The 26,551-nt window shown below is 42.6% G+C and overlaps 1 protein-coding gene and 1 long non-coding RNA gene across 2 annotated transcripts in view; both read left to right on the plus strand.

Annotated features, from left to right (window-relative positions):
• Window positions 1-26,551, plus strand: part of LOC131397497 (zinc finger protein 548-like) — a 55,501-nt gene that overhangs the window by 20,535 nt on the left and 8,415 nt on the right. The gene's annotated exons all lie outside the window — the stretch shown is intronic.
• LOC131397501 (uncharacterized) lies at window positions 11,745-16,657 on the plus strand. Its single transcript, XR_009216776.1, has 3 exons — window positions 11,745-11,758; window positions 13,587-13,628; window positions 16,638-16,657. It is a non-coding gene; the product is annotated as an uncharacterized LOC131397501 (long non-coding RNA).

Here is a 26,551-nt window from a genome sequence, read left to right on the forward strand (position 1 = left end):
GGTATATATGACAAGTGCACAGCTAACATCATACTCAATGGTGAAAAGCTGAAACCCTTTCCTCTAAGATCAAGAACAAGACAGTGGTGCCCACTCTCTCCACTTTTATTTAACACAGTGCTGGAAGTCTTAGCCAGAGCAATTAGGCAAGAAAAAGAGTTAAAATGCATCCAAATTGGAAAGGAAGAAATAAAGATGTCTCTGTTTGCAGTTGACATTATCTTATGTATAGAAAACATTAAAGCTGCTACAAAAAAAACTTAAAACTAATAAACGAATTTAGTAAAGGTTCAGAATACAAAATCACATGCAAAAATCAGTTTTGCATTTCTGTACACTAACAAAAAATTATCTGAAAAAGACATTAACAAAACATCCCATTTACAATAGCAACAAAAAGAATAAAATACTTTGGAATAAATTTAACCAAGGAGGTGAGCAATCTGGCAGTGAAAACTATAAAACTTTGATGAAAGAAATCAAAGACACAAATAAATGGAACGATATCCCATGTTCATTGATTGGAAGAATTAATATTGTTAAAATGTCAGTTCTAGGGGCCAGCCTGGTGGTGCAAGTGGTTAAGTGCGCGTGATCCGCTTCAGCAGCACGGGTTTCGTGGGTTCGAATCCCGGGCGCGCACCCATGCGCTGTGTGTCATGCCATGCTGTGGCAGCGTCCCATATAAAGTGGAGGAAGATGTGCACGGATGTTAGCTCAGGGCCAGTCTTCCTCGGCAAAAAAGAGGAGGATTGGCATCGGATGTTAGCTCAGGGCTGATCTTCCTCACCAAAAAAAAAAAAAAAAAAAAAAATCCATTCTACCCCAAGTGATGTACACATTGAATGCAATCCCTATCAATTTTTCCAGTCACATTTTTCCGAGAAATAGAAAAAATAATCCTAAAATTCGTATGTAATAACAAAAGACCCTGAAGGCCTAAGTCTTGATTTAGGAGAACAAAGCTAGAGGCATCAAACTTGCTGACTTCAAACTATATTACAAAGCTATAGTAACGAAACCAGTATTTGGCATAAAACATAGTACTGGCATAAAACAGACACATAGACCAGTGGAACAGAAGAGAGAGCCCAGATATAAACCCACACATAAAAATCCAACTAAATTTTTGACAAAGGCACCAAGAATATACAGTGGAGAAAGGATAGTCTCTAATAAGTGATGTTGGGAAAGCTGGATATCTACATGCAAAATAATGAAATTGGACCCCTATCTTGCACCATACAGAAAATGAACTCAAAATGGATTAAGACTTAAAAGCAAAACCTGAAACAATAAAACTAGGAGGAAATGGGGAAAGCTCCATGACATTGGTCTTGGAAATGATTTTGTGGAATTGACCCCAAAAGCACGAGCAACAAAAGGAAAAATAAATGGGACTACCTCAAACTAAAAAGTTTCCACACAGCAAAAGAAGCAACCAACAAAATGAAAAGGCAACCTACAGAATGAGAGAAAATATTTGCAAACCATATATCTGATAAAGGGTTAATATCCAAAGTATATAAGTAACTTATACAACTTAATAGCAAAAGAGGGCCAGCCCCATGGCTTAGCGGTTAAGTGCACGCGCTCCGCTGCTGGCGGCCCGGGTTCGGATCCCAGGCTCGCACCGACACACCGCTTCTCTGGCCATGCTGAGGCCGTGTCCCACATACAGCAACTAGAAAGATGTGCAGCTATGACATACAACTATCTACTGGGGCTTTGGGGGAAAAAATAAATAAAAAAAAAATTATTTTAAAAAATAGCAAAAGAAACAAAATCCAATTGAAAAGTGGGCAAACTAAGGGCCAGCCGCATGGCTTAGCGGTTAAGTGTGAGCGCTCTGCTACTGGAGGCCCTGGTTTGGATCCCGGGCGTGCACCGATGCACCACTTCTCCAGCTATGCTGAGGCGGTGTCCCGCACACAGCAACTAGAAGGATGTGCAACTATGACACAACTATCTACTGGGGCTTTGGGGAGAAAAAGGGGGAAAAAAAAAGGAGGATTGGCAATAGATGTTAGCTCAGGGCCAGTCTTCCTCAGCAAAAAGAGGAGGATTGGTGTGGATGTTAGCTCAGGGCTGATCTTCGTCACAAAAAAAAAAAAAAACAAGCAAAGAAAAATGGGCAGAGTACCTGAATATTTTTCCGAAGAGCAATCTGGTTTTGCCCAAGTGGCGTGAAGAGCCCGAAATGACCAACTAGCTGTCTCATGTTCCAATTCAATGTTAATAATATTCTGGGGAAGGCTTTCCATCCTTCTGAGAACAAAAGCTTCCCAACCAGCAGTACTTACAGTTCAGGGAATGAAGAGCAAAAATTATTTGAGTGGGTTATTAGGTGTAATAATGAGGATGAGTGGGATTATAAGGTTTAGTAAATAATATATGGCCCAGTTAAATTTGATTATTTCTAATTCCCTATCTGTATGCACAGTAAGATCAAAGGAAAATATTGCATAGGATATACTTAGTATGAAGATTATTTGTTGTTTATCTGACATGAATTTTAAGTATCTAAATGACTTTCTTTAGTTATATTTCCCTAATAGTTTGCCTCTCCTTGCAAGTTCCTTGTTTTGCAGAATTTGCTTACAAAACTCCTTGCTGTTATGGTCCACGTTCCATTTACACTGTAACATGGCTTCTGCAGTAGTCACATCCATTTTGTTCCTTTGTCCACTGAACATTTCTTAATGAGACACAGGCTCAACAGTAGCATTGTGAGCTGGAGGACTAAGGATATACAGCGTGGAAGGCCATTACAATTTCTGCTGTGATTAGATTTTTATCTTCGTCAAATTTCTCTTAAAAATATTATTTTAATCATTTTCTTTGCTAATAGTTGAGGAAATGATACATTTCTTACATTTAACTCAGTATATGCTGGTTTATATCTGACTACCCAACATTTTCAATATTGAGTGAAGAATTGCATACCACACAAAGACCTTTAAAAGGATTTTTTCTTCATCTAATAATGCCGACTCTTCAGACAATTCACCACAAATTTACACATGCATTTTGGTATTTTGTTCTTCAATATACACGATAAGTAGATAACATCAATCTCCACAAGAATCAAAAATCTTGCATTTTCCAACCTTACATCTGAGTCAGTTTGTGTCATTTACGAATCTGAACTCCTAAATAATCATAAACAGAATTGGCTGAGGAAAGCATTGCAAATTGTGAACTAACAGTCAGTTGAACCTGAAATCTGATGCAAAAAAAGGTGAACTCTCTTTTTGCCTGAGAAGGAGAGCCATAGTTGTCAGCATTGTCCTCAAAGCAGGTGCTGCTCTTATACAAGCTTTTTGGAAGTCTGACATTCAGGGATAGGTGGACTTTCTGAAGCTGGAATGTTGAAGACTCATGGAATTTCAGGTGTGTTAGTGTGGCCCCTCCTGTTGACTGTCAGAAGCCAGTCACTGGAGAGAGAACTGTTGACTTTCAGAAGCCAGTCACTGGAGAGAGGCACTTGCTGATTGGCTGCTTCCTAGGAGGCTGGGGTTGTTACTGATTGGCTATATTTCAGAACTTGGGATTGATCACTAAATGGCTGAATCTTAGAAGCTTGGGTCTAGAAACCAACTTTCAGAAGCTTAATTACTTGGGTGAGGCCTTGTTGATGGGCTCACTTTCAGAGCATATATACTAATGCGAAGTTATCTCTAATGGTTGATACTAGTTCAGACCCTTGGACTTGAGCCAAAAAATGGCCTTTTCATTCAGCTTCATTCTCTGACTTCTCCAACTTCATTGCCTCTCACTTAATCTCCCCTGAGATCTTAACATTTTTTTACCCATCACAGATATTTTTCTCTATAACTATTTGTACCAAATGTCTTTGAAAACTAATCATTGTTAATAGCTTTTGGTAATTTCAATCTTGCAAGTGTTTTCCAGAGATAATCTCAATTGCCTGTGCTGATACTGTTGCAGCAGTTACAGGGGCAATGATATATCATTTCCAAACACGGAGATGAGATCATGGATTCCCAAATCTTTATCTCAGGGAAAAGATGCCCCTTTTGCCCATGTGGTCTATTACAATAGGACACACTGTCATGGCAGGAATGTCATGTGATAAGTAGTTCTTTTCAGAGAGCTTTCAGATTCTTAAAAGAAGAGAAAAATAGTTCAGATATACAGTAATATTATCTGAGTAACAATATTGTTTGCTACTTTAGGACACTATTATTGATTAACAGGAATGAAAGATGTTTTCAGTAGGAAGGAGGCACAGCATCACCATCTCTCCTCCAACTTCCCTGTCATGGCCATGGCTGAATTCTCTCATTGTCCCTGACTGAAGCTACTGAAGACTATAAAAATGACTCGAAATCTTAAGTCTACATGTATTTGACAAACAACAAGATAACTGACTGGGATGAGTGGACACCAAGTGACATTATGGTTTTGTTACCACCCAACGTGGGGCCTTCTGCTCGCTGCAAGACATGCCAATAGTCAAGAGGCAAGGTGGTAGGAGAAAAAGGACTTGTTTATTACAACTTGCCAGCAAGAAGGAAGATGGCCTACTCATGTCCAAAAGAACCATCTTAATGGGGCATGAAATCTTACAGTAGTTATATAGGCCATTGTGTTATTGGGGAGGGGGTAAGGAATGTTGACCTTCTGGTGTTACAGACTGGGAGTGCCACACTAGATCTTTCAGTTTTCACTGATGATGGCTATCAGCATAGATTTTCTGTTTAGGGGTCATGACATTCCTAAGGAACTCGAAAAAACGAAATTATCATCTTATCGCAGCTGGGAGGTACATGCACAAGCAGGGGTTGTAAAATCTACATAGCAGTTAGAGCTCCTGGAGGGTGCGTATCCAGCTGGGTTAGTTTGTCAGAGGTCGTTCAAAGTTACAATAGTTTTTCTTTTCTACAATATGGCTTCCCTTATGTCAACCTTGTCTTGAGCCGATATCAGTTCCAGTGTCCCTTTGGATATGTACCCTTTGAAAACATGCTCCAATTCATACAATTTGAAAGAGTAGGTCTGTCAACATTTCTGTGACATTCTAGACTGCATTCCAAGGAAATCTGGAACAGCTCCTTTAAGACCCAGTGCAGCCCCTCCCAGGTTGGAGCGCCGCAACTCCATTTCCCAGAGCCCCTCACATTGAGGCTTGGCCTTTATCCCCAAAGTCAGGAACCACCTACATTCTGAGACAGCGCGGGTAATGGCGAGGAAACTACATTACCTGGATGGCGCTGCAGCGCGTGCGCAAAGACCAACTAAGCCAGTGAGGGCTTAGCATACAGACAATTCTGTGCGTGCGCATTACGTCTGGGCGGGACTTCCCGCGGCATCCTCTTGGTGTCGCGCGCCGTAGGCGCTTTTGGGTTTTTTTTTTTATTATTGATGTTTTGATGGTTTTTAACATTGTGAAATTTTGGGTTGCGCATTTTTGTTTGTCCATCACCATATATATGACTCCCTTCAGCCCTTGTGCTCACCCCCAACCCCCACTGCCCCTGGTAACCACACTACAGTTTTCTCTGTCCATGTGTTGGTTTATATTCCACATATGAGTGAGATCATACAGTGTTTGTCTTTCTCTTTCTGGCTTATTTCACTTAACATAATACGCTCCAGGCCCATCCATGTTGTTGCCCATGGGACGATTTTGTCTTTTTTATGGCTGAGTAGTATTCCATTGTATATATATACCACATTTTCTTAATCCAGTCGTCAGACGAGGGACACTTAGGTTGCTTCCACTTCTTGGCTATGGTGAATAATGCTGCAATGAACATAGGGATGCATAAGCCTCTTTGGATTGTTGATTTCAGGTTCGTTGGATAGATTCCCTGTAGTGGGATGGCTGGATCATAGAGCATCTCTATTTTTAATTCTTTGAGGAATCTCCATACCGTTTTCCATAGAGGCTGCACCAGTTTGCATTCCCACCAGCTGTGTATGAGGGTTCCTGTTTCTCCACATCCTCTCCAACACTTGTTGTTTTTTGTCTTGGTGATTATAGCCATTCTAACGGGGGTGAGGTGGTATCTTAGTGTTGTTTTGATTTCATTTCCCTGATGATTAGTGATGTTGAACATCTTTTCCTGTGCCTATTGGCCATCTGTATATCTTCCTTGGAGAAGTGTCTGTTCATTTCCTGTGCCCATTTTTTGATCGGGTTGTTTGTTTTTTTGTTGTTCAGTTGTGTGAGTTCTTTATATATTATGGAGATCAACCCCTTGTCAGATGTATGTTTTGCAAATATTCTCTCCCAGCTGGTTGGTTGTCTGTTCATCTTGATTCTGGTTTCATTTGTCTTATAAAAGCTCTTTAATCTGGTAAAGTCCCACTTGTTTATTTTTTCTTTAGTTTCCCTAGTCTGGGTAGGCATGTCATCCGAAAAGATTCCTTTAAAACCAATGTCAAATAGTGTGTTGCCTATACTTTCTTCTGTGAGTTTTATGGTTTCAGGTCTCACCTTCAGGTCTTTGATCCATTTTGAGTTAATTTTTGTGAATGGCGATAGCAGATGGTCCACTTTCATTCTTTTGCATGTGGCTGTCCAGTTTTCCCAACACCATTTATTGAAGAGACTTTCCTTTCTCCATTGCATGTTCTTAGCACCTTTGTCGAAAATTAGCTGTCCGTATATGTGTGGTTTTATTTCTGGGCTTTCAATTCTGTTCCATTGATCTGTGTGTCTGTTTTTGTACCAGTACCATGCTGTTTTGATTACTATTGCTTTGTAGTATGTTTTGAAGTCAGGGATGGTGATGCCTCCTGCTTTGTTCTTTTTTCTTAGGATTTCTTTAGCTATTTGGGGTCTTTTGTTGCCCCGTATAAATTTTAGTATTCTTTTTTCTATTTCTGTGAAGAATGTCATTGGGATTCTGATTGGGATTGCATTGAATCTGTAGAATGCTTTAGGTAATATAGACATTTTAACTATGTTTATTCTTCCAACCCACGTGCATGGGATATCTTTCCATTTCTTTATGTCATCATGGATTTCTTTCAATAATGTCTTGTAGTTCTCGTTGTATAGGTCCTTCACCTCCTTGGTAAGATTTATTCCTAGGTATTTTATTCTTTTTGATGCAATTGTAAATGGTATTATCTTTTTGAGCTCTCTTTCTGTTAGTTCATTATTAGCATACAGAAATGCAACTGATTTTTGTAGGTTGATTTTGTACCCTGCAACTTTGCTGTAGTTGTTGATTGTTTCTGATAGTTTTCCAACAGAGTCTTTAGGGTTTTCTATATATACAATCATGTGCAAATTTCTATATATACAAAAATTTCTATATATACAATCACCTGCAAATAGTGAGAGTTTCACTTCTTCGTTACCTATTTGGATTCCTTTTATTCCTTTTTCTTGCCTAATTGCTCTGGCCAAAACCTCCAGTACTATGTTGAACAAGAGTGGTGAGAGTGGGCAACCCTGCCTCGTTCCTGTTCTCAGAGGAATGGCTTTCAGTCTTTCCCCATTGAGTATGGTGTTGGCTGTGGGTTTGTCGTAAATAGTCTTTATTACGTTGAGGTGCTTTCCTTCTATTCCCATTTTGTTGAGAGTTTTTATCATAAATGGATGTTGTATCTTGTCAGATGCCTTCTCTGTGTCTATTGAGATAATCATGTGGTTTTTATTCTTTGTTTTGTTGATGTGATGTATCACGTTGATTGATTTGCAGATGTTGAACCATCCCTGCATCACTGGTATAAATCCCACTTGATCATGGTGTATGATCTTTTTAATGTATTGTTGTATTCGGTTTGCCAATATTTTGTTGAGGATTTTTGCATCAATGTTCATCAGCGATATTGGCCTGTAATTTTCTTTCTTTGTATTGTCTTTGTCTGGCTTTGGTATCAGGGTGATGTTGGCCTCGTAGAATGATTTAGGAAGTGTTCCATCTCCTTCTATTTTTTGGAATAGTTTGAGAAGGATGGGTATTAAATATTCTTTGAATGTTTGGTAAAATTCACCGGAGAAGCCATCTGGTCCTGGACTTTTATTTTTTGGGAGGGAGGTTTTTGATTACTATTTCAATCTCTTTACTTGTTATTGGTCTATTCAGATTCTCCATTTCTTCTTGGTTCAGTTTTGGGAGGTTGTATAAGTCTAAGAATTTATCCATTTCTTCTAGATTGTCCAATTTGTTGGCATATAATTTCTCATAGTAGTCTCTTATAATCCTCTGTATTTCCATGGTATCTGTTGTAATTTCTTCTCTTTCATTTCTAATTTTATTTACTTGAGCCTTTTCTCTTTTTTTCTTAGTAAGCCTGGATAAGGGTTTGTCTATTTTGTTTATCTTCTCGAAGAACCAACTCTTTGTTTCATTAATCCTTTCTACTGTTTTTTTGGTCTCAATTTCATTTATTTCTGCTCTGATTTTTATTATTTCTCTCCTTCTGCTGGCTTTGGGCTTTGTTTGTTCTTCTTTTTCTAGTTCTGTTAGGTGTAATTTAAGGTTGCCTATTAGGGCTTTTTCTTGTTTGTTAAGGTGGGCTTGTATCGCTATGAGTTTCCCTCTCAGGACCGCTTTTGCTGCATCCCATATGGTTTGATATGACATATTATCATTTTTGTTTGTTTCCAGATAGTTTTTATTTCTCCTTTAATTTCATCAATGATCCATTGGTTGTTCAGTAGCATGTTGTTTGATCTCCACATTTTTGTCACTTTCCCAGTTTTTTTTTCATGGTTAATTTCCAGTTTTCATAGCCTTATGGTCTGAAAAGATGCTTGTTATGATTTCAATCTTCTTAAATTTATTGAGGCTTGCTTTGTTTCCCAACATATGGTCTATCCTAGAGAATGTTCCATGCGCACTTGAGAAGAATGTGTAGTCATCTGTTTTTGGATGGAGTGCTTTGTATATGTCTACTAGCTCCATCTCGTCCCGTTTTTCATTTAAGTCCACTATTTCTTTATTGACTTTTTGTATGGATGATCTATCCATTGATGTAAGTGGGGTGTTAAGATCCCCTACTATTATTGTGTTGTTGTTGATGTCTCCTTTTAGGTTTGTTAATAGTTGCTTTATGTACATTGGTGCTCCTATGTTGGGTGCATATATATTTATAAATGATATGTCTTCTTGATGGAGTGTCCCTTTTATCATTATATGTTTCCCTTCTTTGTCTTTCTTAACCTGTTTTATCTTGAAGTCTACTTTGTCTGATATGAGTATGGCAACACCTGCTTTCTTTTGTTTGCCGTTAGCTTGGAGTATTGTCTTCCATCCTTTCATTCTGAGCCTATGCTTGTCTTTAGTGCTAAGATGTGTTTCCTGAAGGCAGAATATTGTTGGGTCTTGCTTTTTAATCCATCCTGCCACTCTGTATCTTTTGATTGGAGAGGTCAATCCACTTACATTTAGGGTAATTATTGATATATGAGGGCCTAATGTTGCTGTTTTGTCACTTATTTTCTGGTTCTTTTGCATTTCCTTTGTTTCTTGTCCCATTTGTTTCGGACTGCCAATTCAGTTTGGTTGTTCTGTCTTATGACTCTTCTAGTTTTCTCTTTGTTTATCATATGTGATTTTGTTTTGATTATTTGTTTAGTGGTTACCTTGAGGTTTGGGTAAAAAATCTTGTGTATGAGATAGTCCATTATCTGATGGCCTCCTATTTCCTTATACTAAGTCAATTCAATCACTTTCCTCTTCCCCTTCTAAGTTTTTCTTGTTATACCTTATTCTGTCTTGCGTTGTGGCTGTGTGTTGACAGTGATGAGGTAAAATTTATTTTTGATGAGTTTCTTCCTTTGATCTTTGAATTTAGTATTTAAGTGGTTGCTAACCTATTCCGGTAAAGATCTACTATTTTTCTGAGTTTATCTACCTATTGTTCTCCTTGCTCCAAGCTTTGTATTCCCTTTCTCTTCTTTTTTTCAGGCCTGAGGGCCTTCTTGAGTATTTCTTGTAGTGGGGGTCTCGTGGCCATGAACTCCCTTAGCTTTTGTTTATCTGGGAAAGTTACTATTTCTCCATCATATTTGAAGGATATTTTTGCTGGATAGAGTATTCTTGGCTGAACGTTTTTGTCTTTCAGCATTTTGAATATATCATTCCAGTCTCTTCTAGCCTGTAAAGTTTCTGTTGAGAAATCCACTGAGAGCTTGATGGGAGTTCCTTTGTACGTTATTTTTTGTTTTTGTCTAGCTGCCCTTAATATTGTTTCTTTGTCATTGACCCTGGCTAGCCTTACCACTAGGTGTCGTGGAGAGGGCCTTTGTCTGTTAATATATTTAGGTGACCTGTTGGCTTCGCTTACTGGTATTTCCTGCTCCTTCCCCAGATTTGGGAAATTCTCAGCTATTATTTCCTTGAATAGGCTCTCTGTTCCTCTTTCCCTCTCTTCTCCCTCAGGAATACCTATAATTCTTATGTTACATTTTCTAATAGAGTCAGATATTTCTCGGAGTCTTTCTTCATTTCTTTTTAGTCTTAGTTCTCTCTCTTCTTCCATCTGGAGTATATCTGTATTCCTATCCTCTAAAGTGCTAATTCTTTCCTCCATGTGGTCAGCTCTGTTCTTTAAAGATTCCAGATTCTCCTTTATCTCCTCCATTATGTTCTTCATCTCCATGAGCACTGATTGGTTTTTCTTTATGATTTCAATCTCTTTTGTGAAGAAACTCCTAATCTCATTGAATTGTTTGTCTGTGTTGTCTCGTATTTCATTGAGTGTTTTTATGACAGCTATTTTGAAATCTCTGTCATTTAGATTATGGATTTCTGTGTCTTCGGGGTTGATTTCTGGGTGCTTGTCATTTTGTTTCTGGTCTGGTGATTTCCTATATCTTTGCATTGTGGTTCCTGTGTTGGTTTTGTTTTTCCTCATCCTGGAAATCTCTGGTTGCAATTTCCACCCACCGCCACTGTGTGGTGGTAAAGGGCTGTGTAGTCTAAGCCCCCTGCGCTCTGCCCCGGTTTTTCTGCTGCAATCCGCAGTTGTTTTTTTTTTTTTTTTTTTTTCTGCTGCGGTCCGCAGGTTGGTGGTTTGATCTGGTCTGCCGCAGATCGCTTGGTCTGGTCTGCCGCTGGTCGCTTCGTCTGGTCTGCCGCGGATCGCTTGCTCTGGTCTGGTCCGTTGAGCTGCAGGGGCCGGTTTGGGGGGAGGGGGAGCTCTCTCTTTTGCCCTCTGGATCCCTGATGTGGGGGGCTTCTCGTTCACCCCTCTTTATCTGCTCTCTGGGGTGCTCAGATGTTGATGGTAGCCCTGTGGCTCTTTTGAGTCCTCTGTGTGGGAGTTTCCCACTGGCTGAGAGACCCCAAGAGCTATTGTTTCCCCGCCAAGGGCTTCCCCTCCCCCCTCTCTGGGAGCCATGGGGACGGGGATCGCTGATCTGATGAGGAGGGAGAAGAGTTCTCCTTACCTCTCCCCACTTCCTCCGGAGACCCAGCAGGTTCCACTCTCACATGTGCGGCAGTGTGGATCTTTCCGATCTAGCTTTTCACTGTCTGGGATTCCGTTGTTGGTCTGTGACTGTTCCTTTTGTTGTATCTTGTCTCGGGAAGAGTTCACGGGAAAGCTCACTCTGCCGTGACGCTGACGTCAGAAAATTGAGTTTGTTTTAAACGTTCTGGGAGTACGGAACCCGGGATAGGGATTGAAGTGATTGGAAAGTTGGAAAAGAGATGTTGTCCCCGCTGGGCAGTGGTGGCTGTGAGCCTCAACAGAGCCGGGTGGGGACGTGGTGGCCTTGCTTCTGGCCCCGCCTTTCCTGCTGGTCCCGCCAATGAACTCGCCTGAGGTGGGTGCTGCGTCCCCGGCCTCCCCCTGCCGGACTCCTGCCTCCGAGCGCTAAAGCCCGGATTGAGGGGCGCGTCCTCTGTGTCCAGAACTGGGGGAGGCAGGTGTGTGGTCCCCGTTTGAGCTGGTGTGCTGAGGGTTGGTGGGAGTTCCCTCAGGGCTGCCTGGGCTGAGGCCTCCAGGTGCTCCTGAGTTGCAGCCTCGTGGTTGCCTGGGGGTTTCTTGTCCCCAGGGAACAGAGAGTGAGGAGGAGTCTCCCCTACGGAGGAAGGCTGTGAAGGGAGGGAAGAATGGGAGCACGTGCCCAGAGTTAGGCGCTTAAAGGGGAAACCCAGGGTGGAGGACCCGGTGAGGAGGACGGGGCAGCAGACTGCAGAAGGATGGGAGGGAATGGCCCAGCGCCGTGGCAGTGGAGGAGGGATGTGAGGAGGGTTTGGATAGATCTCTAAGATGGGGTCGACGGGATTTCCTGCTGCGTGCAGTGGGGCAGTGAGCAAAAGCAGGGAGTGAGGACCATCCCCAGTTCATTTGTGCCTGAACATTTGAAAGAATGGAGATGGGAAAGTCAGTGCAGCGAGCGAGCTTCACAGACAAGATTAGGAGTTCTATTTTGGACATGGTGATTCTGAGAGGTCTCAAGATGGAGGTGTCAGAAGGTGGAGAGATCACTTGGGTAGGTGGACATAAAGGTTTGGAAACCAGGGCAGAGGGCTGGGCTGGAAATGTGAAAGGGAGGAGGGTGTGGGCTGGACCAGGGCGTGGCTTAGGGATCAGATTGAGAAGGGAGAGTCTTAAGGCTGTTATTTCTGATGGGCCCTGTGTTGAGGCAGAGGAGGGCTGAGACTTGGAGGACAAGGGATTGGGAGGTGGGCATCCCTGCTGCTTCCTCTAGAAACAAGGCAACCTTCCCTGTGAGGGTTGTGGCCTGTGTCTCTAGGAAGAAAGTTCTACACGGGTAAGGAATTGGCCTGAGATGGAGACTGAGGTGTGAGGTGGTTTAGATTCTCCACCCTGTAGGCTGAGCAAACCCTGAGGCCACTCCCTGTGGACAAAGGGAAAGGTTAGCCCGGCTTCTGGAGCAGCTGGGTCCCAGATGAGGGCAGTGCAGCCTCACCACCTCCAGCCTTGAGAGTAGGAGAGGACCCACTGTCCAGTCGAGGCCTCTCTGCAGGCTCCCCTCGGGATTATGGTGCAGGCAGGCCGGTTGCTGAAAGGAATAGTAGCTTGACCTGCCTGCTCAGCTTTTCCTTATTAACTTAAAAACGTATGAAACAGTTATTAAATTAAGTACCAGCTAAGCAATATTTCTCCAAATATGTAGAATTGGTAGGCAATTAGAAATGAGCGTGTTTATTAACTTAAGCAAAGACTTAATGATTGGTAAGAACTTTAGTTCTAGGTATTTCTTTACTGTGGAAAGTTTTATGTATATATCATATCCTCTTAAACCTTAAAAAATAGGAAAAATACCCAAAATTTCAAAATCCTATCACTTTATTTGCACTGACAACATATACAAAAGCGTTAATCCTATGGACAGTAATTGCAGATATGTGGTGTCTATCATGGAGGTTTGATAACAACATCAGCCCTATGAGGTAGAAACCATCCTTATCCTCATCTTAGATGAGGGCACTGAGTCTCAGGGAGGTTAAGTCCTTGTTCAAAGGCACACACCTAGTAAGAAGCAGCACCGAGGTCTGAGGAGCTGAGCTTAGACCATCAGCCTGAGATCAGTTTGTACCAGGACAGGGCAGGGGAGGTGGTCAGCTCAGCCTGTAGGGTCCTACTGTGACTACCCATTTCTCATGGCCTTCCTCTACCCACAGGGTCCCACGTCAGTGGCAGAAATCCTTATGGACCCTGCACAGGTGAGTAGAGGGTGTCCCAGGCCTTCACTCACCTCACTTCTCACCCCTGCGTTTTTGACATCCTGTTATAGAGAGTGATGATGCTCCGAGACCCTTCACCTCTCTTTCTCCTACTGTTGGGTCAGAAGACAGTGTGATTTCACCAGGCGCAGGGTCCTGAACTCAGTCCCAGGTTATATGGAGCTGTTCCCATTTCTGACAGCTGTTGGGATAACATGTGACAGGGAGTCCTGGGCACAGGATCCAGACAGTTCAAATGTTTGCATGTGAGACTGAGCTGGAATGTTCAGGAAACTACAAGTCTCTCTTGTTTCTTCTGGGAATACGGAGCTGGCGTGGGATGGTGGGAGGGCACAGGGATCAGGCCTGGAATGACAGCCTCAGGTCTTAGGCCTCTAGTGTGGGGTATGATGGGAGTGAGGGTTGGTAAGGAGCAGAGAAGTGTGATCTGATCCAAATTTGAACAGGCTGTCTGGCTCAAGTGGAGGAGAGAATGTCGGGGTGAAGAGAGACTGTAGGGGTGAGGGTGGAGGAAAGAAATCTGGGAGGAAGCTACTGCCAGGGTGCAGATGAGTGTTGGTGGGTGCTGGACAAGAGTGGTGGCTGTGGAGGTGGGAGGAGAGTTTGGGCTTTGAATGTGTTTTGAAACTAGAACTGACCACATTTTATGATGTGAGTGAGGGAGCCTGGGAGGTGGGATGGAAGAGGGGGAGTCAGGGAGGCCCCAAGATTTTTGGCCTGTTTGTAAGGATGGCTGTTCCATCAATGAGATGGTTGAAGTAGGACCTTGGTTAAAGTAGAGCAAGGAGTAGGTCTCTCACTTGGGCACCTGGTCAGAGGTGGTGGGCATCACAAAGGCGTATGAACAAGTGCAGTGGTCGTGAGGTGGTGTGCATGTGAGAGGGAGGATGGAGGAGTCAGAAAGGGCTTCTAGAGGAGAAGGGTCGTGAGGTGTTTGCTGAGGCCTCTTATTGCATCAGTAAAGATGGCAGTAAGGTCAGTGTGGGTCTCATTACTCCTCTGACTCACCACTGTGTTGTGGTAACACTTGGTGGAGGCTAGATTATTTAATTCAGGCTGCTAGATGAATTCGAGGGGAAATGGGATGAGCTAGAACTTTGCTAGGCCTCTGATGAGGGTGGTGGTTGGGAGTCAGTGCAACTGGGCTTTGAATGAAGTTCAGTTAGAGAGAGGAAGGTCCTAACTGCTTATGGGACAATGTGTCCAATGCAGAAGTGGGAGAGGGCCAAGAATCATGAGGTCCTCACATAGGTTTGGGTCACTGCATTAAATCAAGAAGCAGGACCAGGTGGGGAGACCTTCAAATCAGAGCTAGAGGCTGCCCCATGTACTAGGGGACTTTGATGTCCTAGGGCAGAATTGGGGCAGAAGAGGATGCTGGTGGCATTTGCCATGCACTACCTAGATTCCATTTGCAGTTTTCCATGTTCAGAGGCCATGGAGATGTCTGTGGTGTGGTCCTGGGTGGCCAGAAAGCATTGTGACAATAGAGGGGCTGGAGACATGAGAGAGGTGCAGTCCAAAGAGTGATGTGTAGGTGAGGAGGAGAGTGAATGGAAGGCCCTCAAGACCTGGCACTTGGCTCTGTAGTTAATGGATGGCAATTAGATAAATATATATTCAAGCAAGCACAGAACAAGAAGCTACTCATGGACTGAACTGTCCCAATTTTGAGAGGGCTGTGTGGTCGTTGAGGACATGGCCATATATTTCTCCCAGGAGGAGTGGGACCTCCTTGGTGAGGCTCAGAGACGCCTGTACCGTCATGTGATGCTGGAGATCGTTGCACATTTGTCCTCCATAGGTAAGGCCCTCACACTCACCCCAGTATGCTGGGCTGGGCTCTCTTCTCCTTTTCCAGGGGCAGCCTTGTCCTTCCCACCACGAGACCATATGTACCACTGTTTTTCCTGGTTTGCTGGCATGCCAGGGCTGGACTGTGTGTACTATACCCACTCTCTCCAAGGAGCCCCATCTCTGCTGCACTGAAGAGCTTGTAAGACAGAGCTCAGGAGTCAAAAATCTTGAAGTTTATCTGAGAGATCCCACCAGCTTGTCTCTGATCTAATAATTCTGTCCCAGTGTTTGGAATCTCTGTGTCCCAGACCTTCATCCTCCCTCTTGCTGACAGTTCTTGGGACCAGCTTGTGCCAGTAATTTCAGGCACTGACCTAGTCACTACTTCTAGAGACCACAGGGTTGTTTTTTTAAAGACATCTGAAGTAATTTAGAATGTGGGATGTCATGGGGTGGGTCACTCTGGGTGCCTGGTGGCCACTCCCTGGTGCCTGACAGGGTGGTGCACTTGCAGGAGAACAATGGCAGGAGAAACTCACAAGGTCCTGGGCTGATGCCTGGGAGCTGGGAAAGGATGTGAGGTCAGCGCTGAGTTCACATCACGCTGGGAGCCTGTCCTGAGCACACCATTGCATGATGCCAGGGATGGTGGCCACATCTTACTTCCACCTTTTCTTCCCCATTGTCATTTCTACTCTGACTTCTGTCCCTGCCTCTCCTCAAGAGACACAGCTATCTGACTTCTGCCTCTCACCCATTGGCTTCCACTGCTCCCTTTGCAGGGCTCTCCAACATTTGACTTACACTGAGAGTGTTGAGAGGTGTGTGCATATCCTTAAATAGTCCTTGAGCACCAGCTGTGTGTCACAATCAGACATTTCTGCATCTGAACATCTCTCCTCACTGCTTACCAGTCACCAGCAGCCATGGCCTTGTTGAAAGCTGTTTGCAGAAGAGTGAGTTAGGGACCCTGTCTCTCCTCCCGCACTGTACCCCTTCCTTATGTCCCTCCCTTCATGTGAGCTTCCCAGGCCCAGCTCTGCACAGAAAGCCTTCCTCTCACTGGCTCTAGTCCTCATTGTCAAGCACCAATCCCATGGACTTATGCATGGATTGTCTGACACTCATTAGTGCGGCTGCCTCCTGCCACCAAAGTCAACAGGCACTTCACTAGCATCTCTCTGCTTACAGGTTGTTGGCATGGAGCCCAGGATGAAGAGGCACCTTTTGAGCAAGGTGTTTCCATGAGAGTGTCACAGGTCAGGACTCCAGAGCCAAGTCCATCCACCTAAAAGGCCCAGCCATTGATGCTTGTCGTACACTCTTGAAAGACATTTTGCACCTGGCTGAGCTCGACGGAACATCCCCTAATCAAGGGCTGTGTGCTTATGGGACAAGCCTGCACCAGCATCCAAAGAAGCAGACTAGAGATAAATATTCCATAAACGACAGTCAGAACACTTCATTTGTCACGGACCATGGAGTTCACCTGATAGGATGGAACTTGACATGCATGGAAGGTTGGAAGGGCTTCCCAACTGGCACAGTCCTTTTCCAGCCCCCGGCCCCTCACAGTGAGGGGAAGCCACCTAGGGACACCAACCGTGGGGAGGCCTTTTACAGTGGACAGAATGGTTACAAGTGCACTATGGAAAGGCCTTCAGCTGCAGACAAACGCTTGTGGGCACCAGAAAGTTCACACTGGAGATGGACCTTATGAATGCAGCGAAAATGGCACATTTTTTGGCACAACTCTGACCTCATTAAACATCAGAGAAATCACACTAAAAAAAAGGTTTTTAAGTGTATCCAATGTGGCTACTTATTTAGGCACAACTCCAGTCTCATTAAACATCACAGTGGTAGTGCAGTGAATGTGGGAAAGTCTTTGCATGAGACTCCAGTCTCATTGCACATCAGAGAATTCACACTGGAGAAAGGCCATCCGAGTGCAGAGAATGTGGGAAATTCTTTAGGTTCATCTCTAAACCTAACTACACGTCAGAGAATTCACACTGGAGAAAGGCCTTCACTACAAAGTCCATACTCCATCAGCATAAGATAATACACAGTCAATAACAGTCTTATGATTGCAACAAATACGGGAAAGTTCACAGACTAATTCAGTCTCATTAATCATCGCAGAATTCATGCTGGAGAAAGGCCTTATGAGTGTAGAAAGTGCAAAGTAGGTACATCTCCAACCTCAGTACACATCAGAGAATTCACACTGTAGAAAGGCCTTATGAATGCAGTGACTGCGGGAAGGTCTTTACATGCACCTCCAATCGCATTAAACATCAGAGAATTCATACTGGAGAAAGACGTATGAGTACAGTAAATGCAGAAACCTCCTTACATGCAACTCCAGTTTCGTTAAACATCAGTTCACAGTAGAAAAAGGCGTTTTCAGTGCAGTGAATGTGGGAAGGCCTTCTTCAAACACATGCTTGTTGAGCATCAGAAAATCCACTGGAGAAAGGCCTTATCACTGCAGTGCATGTGGAAAGGCCTTTCTTAGAAAGCTTCAACTCGTTCACCACCAATCAGTGCACACTGGGGAAAGGCTTTATGAGTACAGTGAATGTGGGAAATCCTATAGCTGTAACTCTAGCCTCAATAAACATCGGAAAATTTACACTGGAGAAGGTTTTATGTGTGTAGTGAATGTGGGAAAGCCTTTGTCCTCAAACTTTTTAAGCATCGGAAAATCCACACTGGATAACAGCCTTATGAGCACAGTGAATATGGGAAATTCCTTTGGTGCAATGCCAATCTCATTAAAGTTAGGAGAGTTTTGCTGGAGAAAGGCCTTATGGGTGCTGCAAATGTGGACAGTTTTTTAGGGACAGTTGTAACCTTGGTATACATCAGAGAGTTCACACTGGAGAAAGGCCTTGGGAGTTTAGCCATTGAGGAAAGTTGTTGAGATGGAGCTCCACACTCCTAGGCACTGGGACTCCACATTGGAAAAGGACTTAATGAGTTTCCTTTCACTGTTTAGCTATTGTGTGTAATACTACAAGCATGAGTGTAGCAATATCTCTTTGAGACCCCACTTTCAGTTCTTTTTAAGTACATGCCCAGAAATGGAATTGTTGGTCCATGTGGTAATTCAGCTTTTAGGTCTTTTGAGGAACTGTTTTCCATGGTGGCTATACCATTTTATATTCCCACCATCAGTGCACAGGGATCCACTTTCTCCAAATCCTTGCCAAAACTTTTTAGTTTTGTTTTTTTGATATTATCTATCCTAATGTGTGTGAGGTGGTGTCGCATTGTGATTTAGATTTGCATTTTCCTCATGGTTAGTGGTGTTGAGCGTCTTTCTATGTGCTTGTTGGCCATTTGTGTATCATTGGAGAAATGCCTGTTCGGATCCTTTGCCTATTTTTAAGTTGAATTATTTGTTTTGTTGTTTACCTGTAGGAGTCCTTGTATATTCTGATATTGTCCCCTTATTAGATACATGATTTGCAAATATTTTGCCACTCTGTGGGTTGCCTTTTAACTCTGTTAGTTTTATCCTTTAGTGTACAGAAGTTTTTTCTTTTGATATAGTCCAATTTATCTACATCTCCTCTTGTTGTATGGGCTTTCGGTGTCATATCCAATAAATCATTGCCATTGGGAATTGGATCTTTAGTTTTTGTTTTTTTTTTAATTTCTTTAGATAAAAGGATAGGAGAATGAAAAAAACAGGAGTTGAAAGATGAGGAGATAGAAGAAAGAAAAATTAATGTAAGGGCAGATAATATGATACTGAAGAAATGAGAAAATTTGATTTTTATTGACTACCTGTTGTGTAACATGTCTTCTGTTAGGGGCTTTCACAAGACCATCTCACGAAATCCTCAAACCTGTTGGCTGATTTGACAAAAGTCAACAGGGAGTATGATACAGGAAATGGAAAGAAAATAGTATTAGAGATCAGGGAACCAATCCCAGATTTTAATCCCTGATAGTATTTTTTAATTCCATCGTGCAACATATATTAGATGAAAAACTGATTGATTACCTCTAAATTTAATGCTTTGTGTTCCATAAAACTCATGACAGAATTTAGATAGAGTTGCAGGATTGAGAGAAGTCATTTATATATCTATATCTGCTTAGTGTCAGACAAACAAGATTTAGATTCTTATTTCAGAATATGTCATCAAAGGCCCTGCAAATGAATTAAAGTATGAGCATATGGTCACCAATAGAGGAAAACCACATGGCTATCAAGACTATGAATGGATGCTCAAACTCATTAGTTTTAAAGGAAAGCAAATTAAATGTAAGCGTATTTCTGTAATTCTAATTTCTAAACTGGAAAGCAGGTGTGAGGTGATGTGGAAGCAGTTATGTATACCTCACAGGAGGGTCTAGGGCTGCAGTGATGATGTATGTTTTATTTTACCGTGTTAAATACCTAGGAACAGAATGGCAGGGTCATCGAGTTGGCGAATGGTTAACATTTTTTATTTTTACTTATTATTTTTAATTTTTGCTTTTTGAGGAAGATTGGCCCTGAGCTAACATCTGTTGCCAATCTTCCTCTTTTTTTCTCTTTTCCCCCCAAAACCCCAGTACATAGTTGTGTATCATAGTTTTAGAGTTGTAGCTCTTCTATATTGGACACCGCCTCAGCACGGCTTGATGAGTGGTGAATATGTCCGCGCCCAGGATCCGAACCTGTGAACCCCAGGCCACAGAAGTGGAAGGTGCGAACTTAACCGCTACGCTACTGGGCTGGCCCCCTGGTTAACATTTTTTAGATCAAACTATATTTTGAGCAGGTTTCAGTTTACAGAGAAACTCAGCAGAAAGTAGAGAGTTCCCATATTCCCCTTCACAACCACCATCCCCACACCTGAAGTTTCCCAGTAAGGCATCTTGTTTTATTGTGGTACGTTTCTTACAACTGATGAGCCAAATGATGATTATTAACTAAAGTCCACATATTACGTTAGGGTTCACTCTCTGTGTTCTTTATTCTATGGGTTTTGACACGTGTATAATGTCATATTGCCACTATTCCGGTGTGATACAGAGTAGTTTCACTGCCTTAATAATCCCCTGTGCTCTACCTGTTTAGCCTCATTGCCCTCTGCCCTCTCCCCTGGCAACCACTGGGCTTTGTATTTGTTTTTGTTTTTGTTTTCGTTTTTGTTTTTCTGGTAAGAACACTTGAGACCTAACCAATGTTAGATTTGCAATGCATTATTCTTGCCTATAGGTACAATGATGTACAGCAGGTTTCTAGAGCCTGTTCATGTTACTTAACTGAGACTTCGTGCCTGTTGATTAATAACTCCTCATTTCCCCCTCCCCCTCAGCTCCTGGTAACTACCATTCCAGTCTTTGATTTTATGAATTTGACTTTTTTAGATTCCTCATATAAGCGGAATCATGCAAAATACGTGTCTTTCTGTGTCTGTCTTAGTTCACTTAGCATACTGTCTTCAAGGTGCATCCATGTTGTCACGTATTGCAAAATTTCCTTCTTTTTAAAGGCTGGATAGGCCCAGTGGCACAAGCGGTTAAGTGCGCACGCTCCTCTGTGGCGGCCCGGGGTTCGCCAGTTCGGAGCCTGGGCTCGCACCAACGCACTGCTTGTCAAGCCATGCTGTGGCGGCGTTCCATATAAAGTAGAGGAAGATGGGCATGGATGTTAGCCCCGGGCCAATCTTCTTCAGCAAAATGAGGAGGATTGGCAGATGTTAGCTCAGGGCCGATCTTCCTCACACAAAAAAATAATAAATAAATAAAGGCTGGATAATATTCTACTGTATGTATATATCACATTTTCATCATCCATTCATCTGTTGATGGGCATTTAAGTTGTTTCCTCATCTTAGCCATTGTGAATAGTGCTGCAGTGAACACAGAACAGCTAATATCTCTTCCGGGTCTTGATTTCAGTTCGTTTGGATATATACGCAGAGGTGGGACTACTGCATCTTATGGTAGTTCCACTTTTAGTGTTTTGAGGAAACTTTATACTGTTTTCTATAGCTGCTGCACCATTTTGCATTCCTACCAAGAGTGTGCAAGGGCACCAGATTCTCACATCCTTACCAAGACTTGTCTTTTGCTTTTTTGATAATAGCCATCCTGACAGGTGTGAGGTAATATCTCATTATGGTTCTGATTTGCATTTCCCTGATGATTAGTGACAATGAGCATTTTTTCTCATACCTGTTGGCCATTTGTATGTCTTCTTTGGAGAAATGTCTAGTCAAGGCTTTATCCCATTTTTAAAACAGGTTAGTTTTTTGGTATTGAGTTGTAGGAGATCTTTCTGTATTTTGGAGATTAACCCTGTATCAGATATATAGTTTGCAAGTATTTTCTCCCTTTCAGTTGGTTGCCTTTTCTCTCTGTAACCACTGATCTTTTTACTATCTCCATAGTTTTGCCTTTTCTGGAATGTCATATAGTTGGAATCATCTACTACGTAGCCTTTTCTGATTGGCTTCTTTCATTTAGTAATATGCAGTTAGGGTTCCTCCCTGTCTTTTCATGATTTGATAGTATATTTTCTTTTATCACTGAATAATATTGCTTGTATGAATGTACCAAAATTTGTTTATCCATTCTTCTATGTAATGATGTCTCAGTTGCTTCTAGGTTTTGACAACTATGAATAAAGCTGCTGTATGTCTGTGTGGCGATATTATGTGGATATAACCTCTCCATTCATGTGGGTATGTGTCAAGGAGCACGATTGCTGCATCCTATGGCAAGAGTATATTTCATTTTGTGAGAAACTGTCAAACTGCCTTCCAGGGATGCTATACTGTTAGGATGTCCCATGAGCAATGAATGAGAGTTCTTGTTGCTCCACATCCTTGTCAGCATTTGATGTTGTCAGTATTTTAAATTTTAGCCTTTCAAATGGCTGAGTAGTGGTATCTCATTGTTTTTTTAACTTGTTGATTTTTTGTTTATCTTAATTCCCTAATGACACATGATGTTGACCATCTGTTCATATTCTGTTAACAATGTCTTCTGCAGAAAAGATATTTTTGATTTTAATCAACTCCAACTTATCCAGTTTTCCTTCATAAATTGTGATTTTGGTGTTGTATCTCAAAATTTACCACCAAAACCTAAGGTCACCTAGATTTTCTCCTATGCTATCTTCTAGGGGTTTTATAGTTTTGTGTTGTACATTTAAGTCTGTGATCCATTTTGAGTGAATTTTTTTGTACAGTGTAAGTTCTGTATATGGATTCTTTTTTTTTTCCCTGCTGAGGAAGATTGGCCCTGAGCTAACATCTATTGCCAAGCCTCCTCTTTTTGCTTGAGGAAGATTGGTCCTGAGCTAACATCTGTGCCAGTCTTCCTCTATTTTGTATGTGGGTCGCCGCCACAGCATGGTCGCTGACGAATGATGTAGGTCCGCACCTGAGAACCAAATGGGGGCTGCCGAAGTGGAGCATGCCGAACTTAACAACTAGGCCATGGGGGTGGCCCTGGATTAGTTTTTTTTTTTAACATGGCTGTTGAATTCCAGCACCGTATGTTGAAAAGACTATCTTTTCTCCTTGGAACTTCCTTTGCTCCTTTGTCAAAGATAAGTGGATGATACTTGTGTGGGTCTGTTTCTGGGCTCTCTGTTTCAGTTTTTTTGCATCTGTTTGTCATGTGGTAGGGTTTTTTTGTTTGTTTTGGTCTTTTATTCTTTCAATATGATATATTCCATTGATTGATTTTCAGCTGTTAAATCAATCTTGCATTCCCGGTTAGAGAAATCCCACTTGCACATGATGTATTATCCTTTATATATGTTGCGGAATCAGGTTTTTGGATAATTTTTTATGTATTTTAAATCTATATCGATAAGGGTTAATTGGTCTGTAGTTGTCATGTGTTGTCTCTGTCTCACTTTGAGATCAGAGGAATTCTCCTTCATAGAATGAGTAGGGATATGTTCCTTCTCTTTTTTTTCCCAGCAGAATTTGTGAAGATTAGTGACATTTCTTCTTTTAAATGTTTGATAGAATTCCGTTCTGAAGGCATCTGGGCCTGGGATTTCCCTGTGGGAAGATTTTCAATGACTTTTACTTAGTGTAGTTCTCTATAGGTTTTCTCCCTGTCATGTCAATTTTAAGAATTTGTGTCTTTGAAGGAATTTGTACATTACATCTAACTTGTTTAAATTAGGGTGGGTAAGTTGTTTATACTATTTCCTTATACTTTTAATTTATGTAGGGTCAATAGTCAGATTTCCCCTTCATTCCTGATTTTCTTCTCTTTTCTCTTATTTTTTTTAGTCAGTCTACCTAAAGTTGTCAATTTCATCAATTGTTCAAAACAACCACTATTTGTTTCATTGCTTTTCATGGTATAGATTTTCTCTGTCTTCTAGTCCAATGAGTTTTGTTCTACCCTTTATAAATAAAGCCTATGTATTCACCATCACCTGCATTTGGCAGAGACTCAAAGGCAAGCAGAGGAGTGGGAATACTTTATAATGGAAAAAAGGTAAGGTTTCAGCTGTGCCCTGATTATGGAATGCTGGTGTGGGGAAGCAGCAGGGGTCTAAGTAGAAGTGAGACTCCTGTGTGATTTGTTAGGGGTACATAGTTGCCTTTGTCTGGTTGGTCCTAAGTGGGAAGTGTGGGCCAAACTTAAGGAAGGTGCCAGGAATTAATCAAGTCCATAACTGTCAAATATTTTGTGATGTATTGTAAAAAGCTGAATACAGGCTATTTAGGGCATCCTGACCAAGTCAATATAGGAAGCAGGACCAACTCATTAAATACAGGTCATGTCCTTGAATTGTGCCCAGGTTTTCATTCATAAAGGTGACTGAATGGCAATATGGAGAGGTCAATGCCATTGAATGGGAAGTTGTGTTACTTGGCACTTCCCTGTTTTTTGAGTTTCTTAAATTAACATTTGTTAAGAGGAGCACGGAGTGCCAGATGGTGAGTCACGGTTCCACAACAGACCAAGAGCACAAGAGAAGTCACAATAGAAAGGTTTATTACTCACAGGTGCTGGAGGAAATACGTGCCACACCTCCAGGGGCCGCACAGGGAGGTCAAGGCAGGGTGCAGGCAGAGAGAGGCAGGACCTGGGGCACATGCCTTTATTAGAGTTTGTGGGTTCAGTGCTTTGGGATTCACAGGCTAAGTCCAGATTGGTCAATTCAAACCGAAAAGAGTGGGGTTTTGTTAAGCTGCAGCGGGGGACATAGGGCATACAGGTGCTGGGAGGCAGGGGAGACTTGATCACAAGGACCTTTGGGAAGTAATATCAGAAACTTACATTTGTTTGTGACTCCGAGGGGCTGCTGTCTAGGGCAGGTGCTTCCGTGAGGGGGTGAGTGTCAGTTTAAAGTCCCTGCAGGATGCTTGGCCACACAAAATGGATGCTGAGGCAGCGATACCGTGGAGTAACTTAGCTAAACTCTCAACTTAGCTAAACACCCTGGAAGTGAGAGGCAGGGCACACCAGGGAGGTCCACATGAAACCTTGTCACATGCAGGGGGTGGGCAGGGAAGAATCTTGGATTATGCCTTTATGAGTAAAGTGGCAGGGAGTACCTAGGTGGTCATCCCCTGTCGGGCAGGAAGCCAGAACACACATTAGAGTTTGTTCTTGAGGTGTTTGTACTAGGAGTTTTGCGAGCCTGGGAAAACTGACTTGCAAGAGGGAGAAGTACACATCTTTCACTATTGTTTGGCCTTGTGATAAATAAATGCTAAATAGACTAATACAAAATCTAAGAAGACAGAACAGTCCTATATACGCAGCCAGCTGGCAACCCCATTCCTAGTGTGTCTCAGGCACCTACTAGTGTTCCAAAACCCGTAGGTGCTCCTTGGACATTGCTTAGATCAGTAAATACATGGCACAGCTTCCCTATTCATTTTCACTTTTCTGGCAAGTCTTTCAAAATACCATTTCCATCCCTCTAAGCAGTTAACGAGCCACGTTTTCAAGTGTGAAAAAGAATCACATTTTGGAGACAAAAGCCTGAGTGTGGCCAAGGTTTCAGCACAGCCACAGCTCAGCTCCATCCTCTGGCTTTTCAGACTTCACTGTCTGTTGTTTAAACTTCACTGAGATCGGGCCGGCCCCCCCCCGCCCCATGTCACAGGTATGTTTCCCTAGAACTATTTCTGCTACTTTCTTTGGGTAACTACATAATCATTATTAATACCTTTCACTAATCTCCATTTCACAAGTGGTTTTCACAATAATTTGAACTCCCTGTGAAGACGCTGTTGTTGCAATTTCAGGTGACATGATAAATCACTTCCCAGCAAGGAGATGAGATGACACACCTTTGTCTTGGGGACAAGATGCTCCCAACAGCACACACTGAACCGGCAGAAAATGGCATGTGATAAGTCACTATTCTTTTCAGATAGGTTTCAGATTGTTAAAAGAATTGCAAAATACCTCATATGGAGTAATAAATATTATTTGAAGAAATGTGTGGCTCACTGGGTTCAAGTACAATCACGGACTACACAGGCAGGAAAGATGTTTTTCTGGGAATCAGAGGCCCAGTTTCACCCTTTCCCCATGTTTCTTTGCTTCCTGCCGTCCCTCCTCCGTATACCCCACTGGGGCTCTGTCTAAAGTCTTTTCTTTCTTCTGTGCCAAATATTGCAGAAGCTTGTTAATGTGACTCCAGAGCTTCAGTCTACGTGTATTTGAAAAGCGACAAGATAGCTGACAGCTATGAGTGGTCATAGAGTGTCATTGCAATACGGTGGTCCCTTTGGATGTTTAGCCTTTGGCAACTTGCTGTACTTCATAGGGTCTGAAATAACAAGTCTCCAACCTTTCGTTGACTGTCCTCCAAGAAATCTGGGTACGTTCCCTTTAAGAGCAAGCGAAGCCCCGCCCCATCTTGGAAGCCTGGAACTCCTTGTCCCAAGACCCCTGAGCTTGCCACTTGGCCTTTATACCTCAGGTAGGGAGTGACTCATGCTCTGATGTTTGGTTGGCGGTGGCTGTACTGGAAACTACAATCCCCAGAGTCTCCACGGTGAGCGGCGGCGGCTGAGCCAATGAAGGGTTAGGAGAGAGAGCGTGCGCATCGTGTGGGGCGGTGCTTCCGGCGTTCCTTCTCTCCCGCTAGGTTGCTTTCG

This window comes from Diceros bicornis, chromosome 34, assembly GCF_020826845.1.
Source record: "Diceros bicornis minor isolate mBicDic1 chromosome 34, mDicBic1.mat.cur, whole genome shotgun sequence".
In the NCBI taxonomy this organism is placed as follows: domain Eukaryota; kingdom Metazoa; phylum Chordata; class Mammalia; order Perissodactyla; family Rhinocerotidae; genus Diceros; species Diceros bicornis.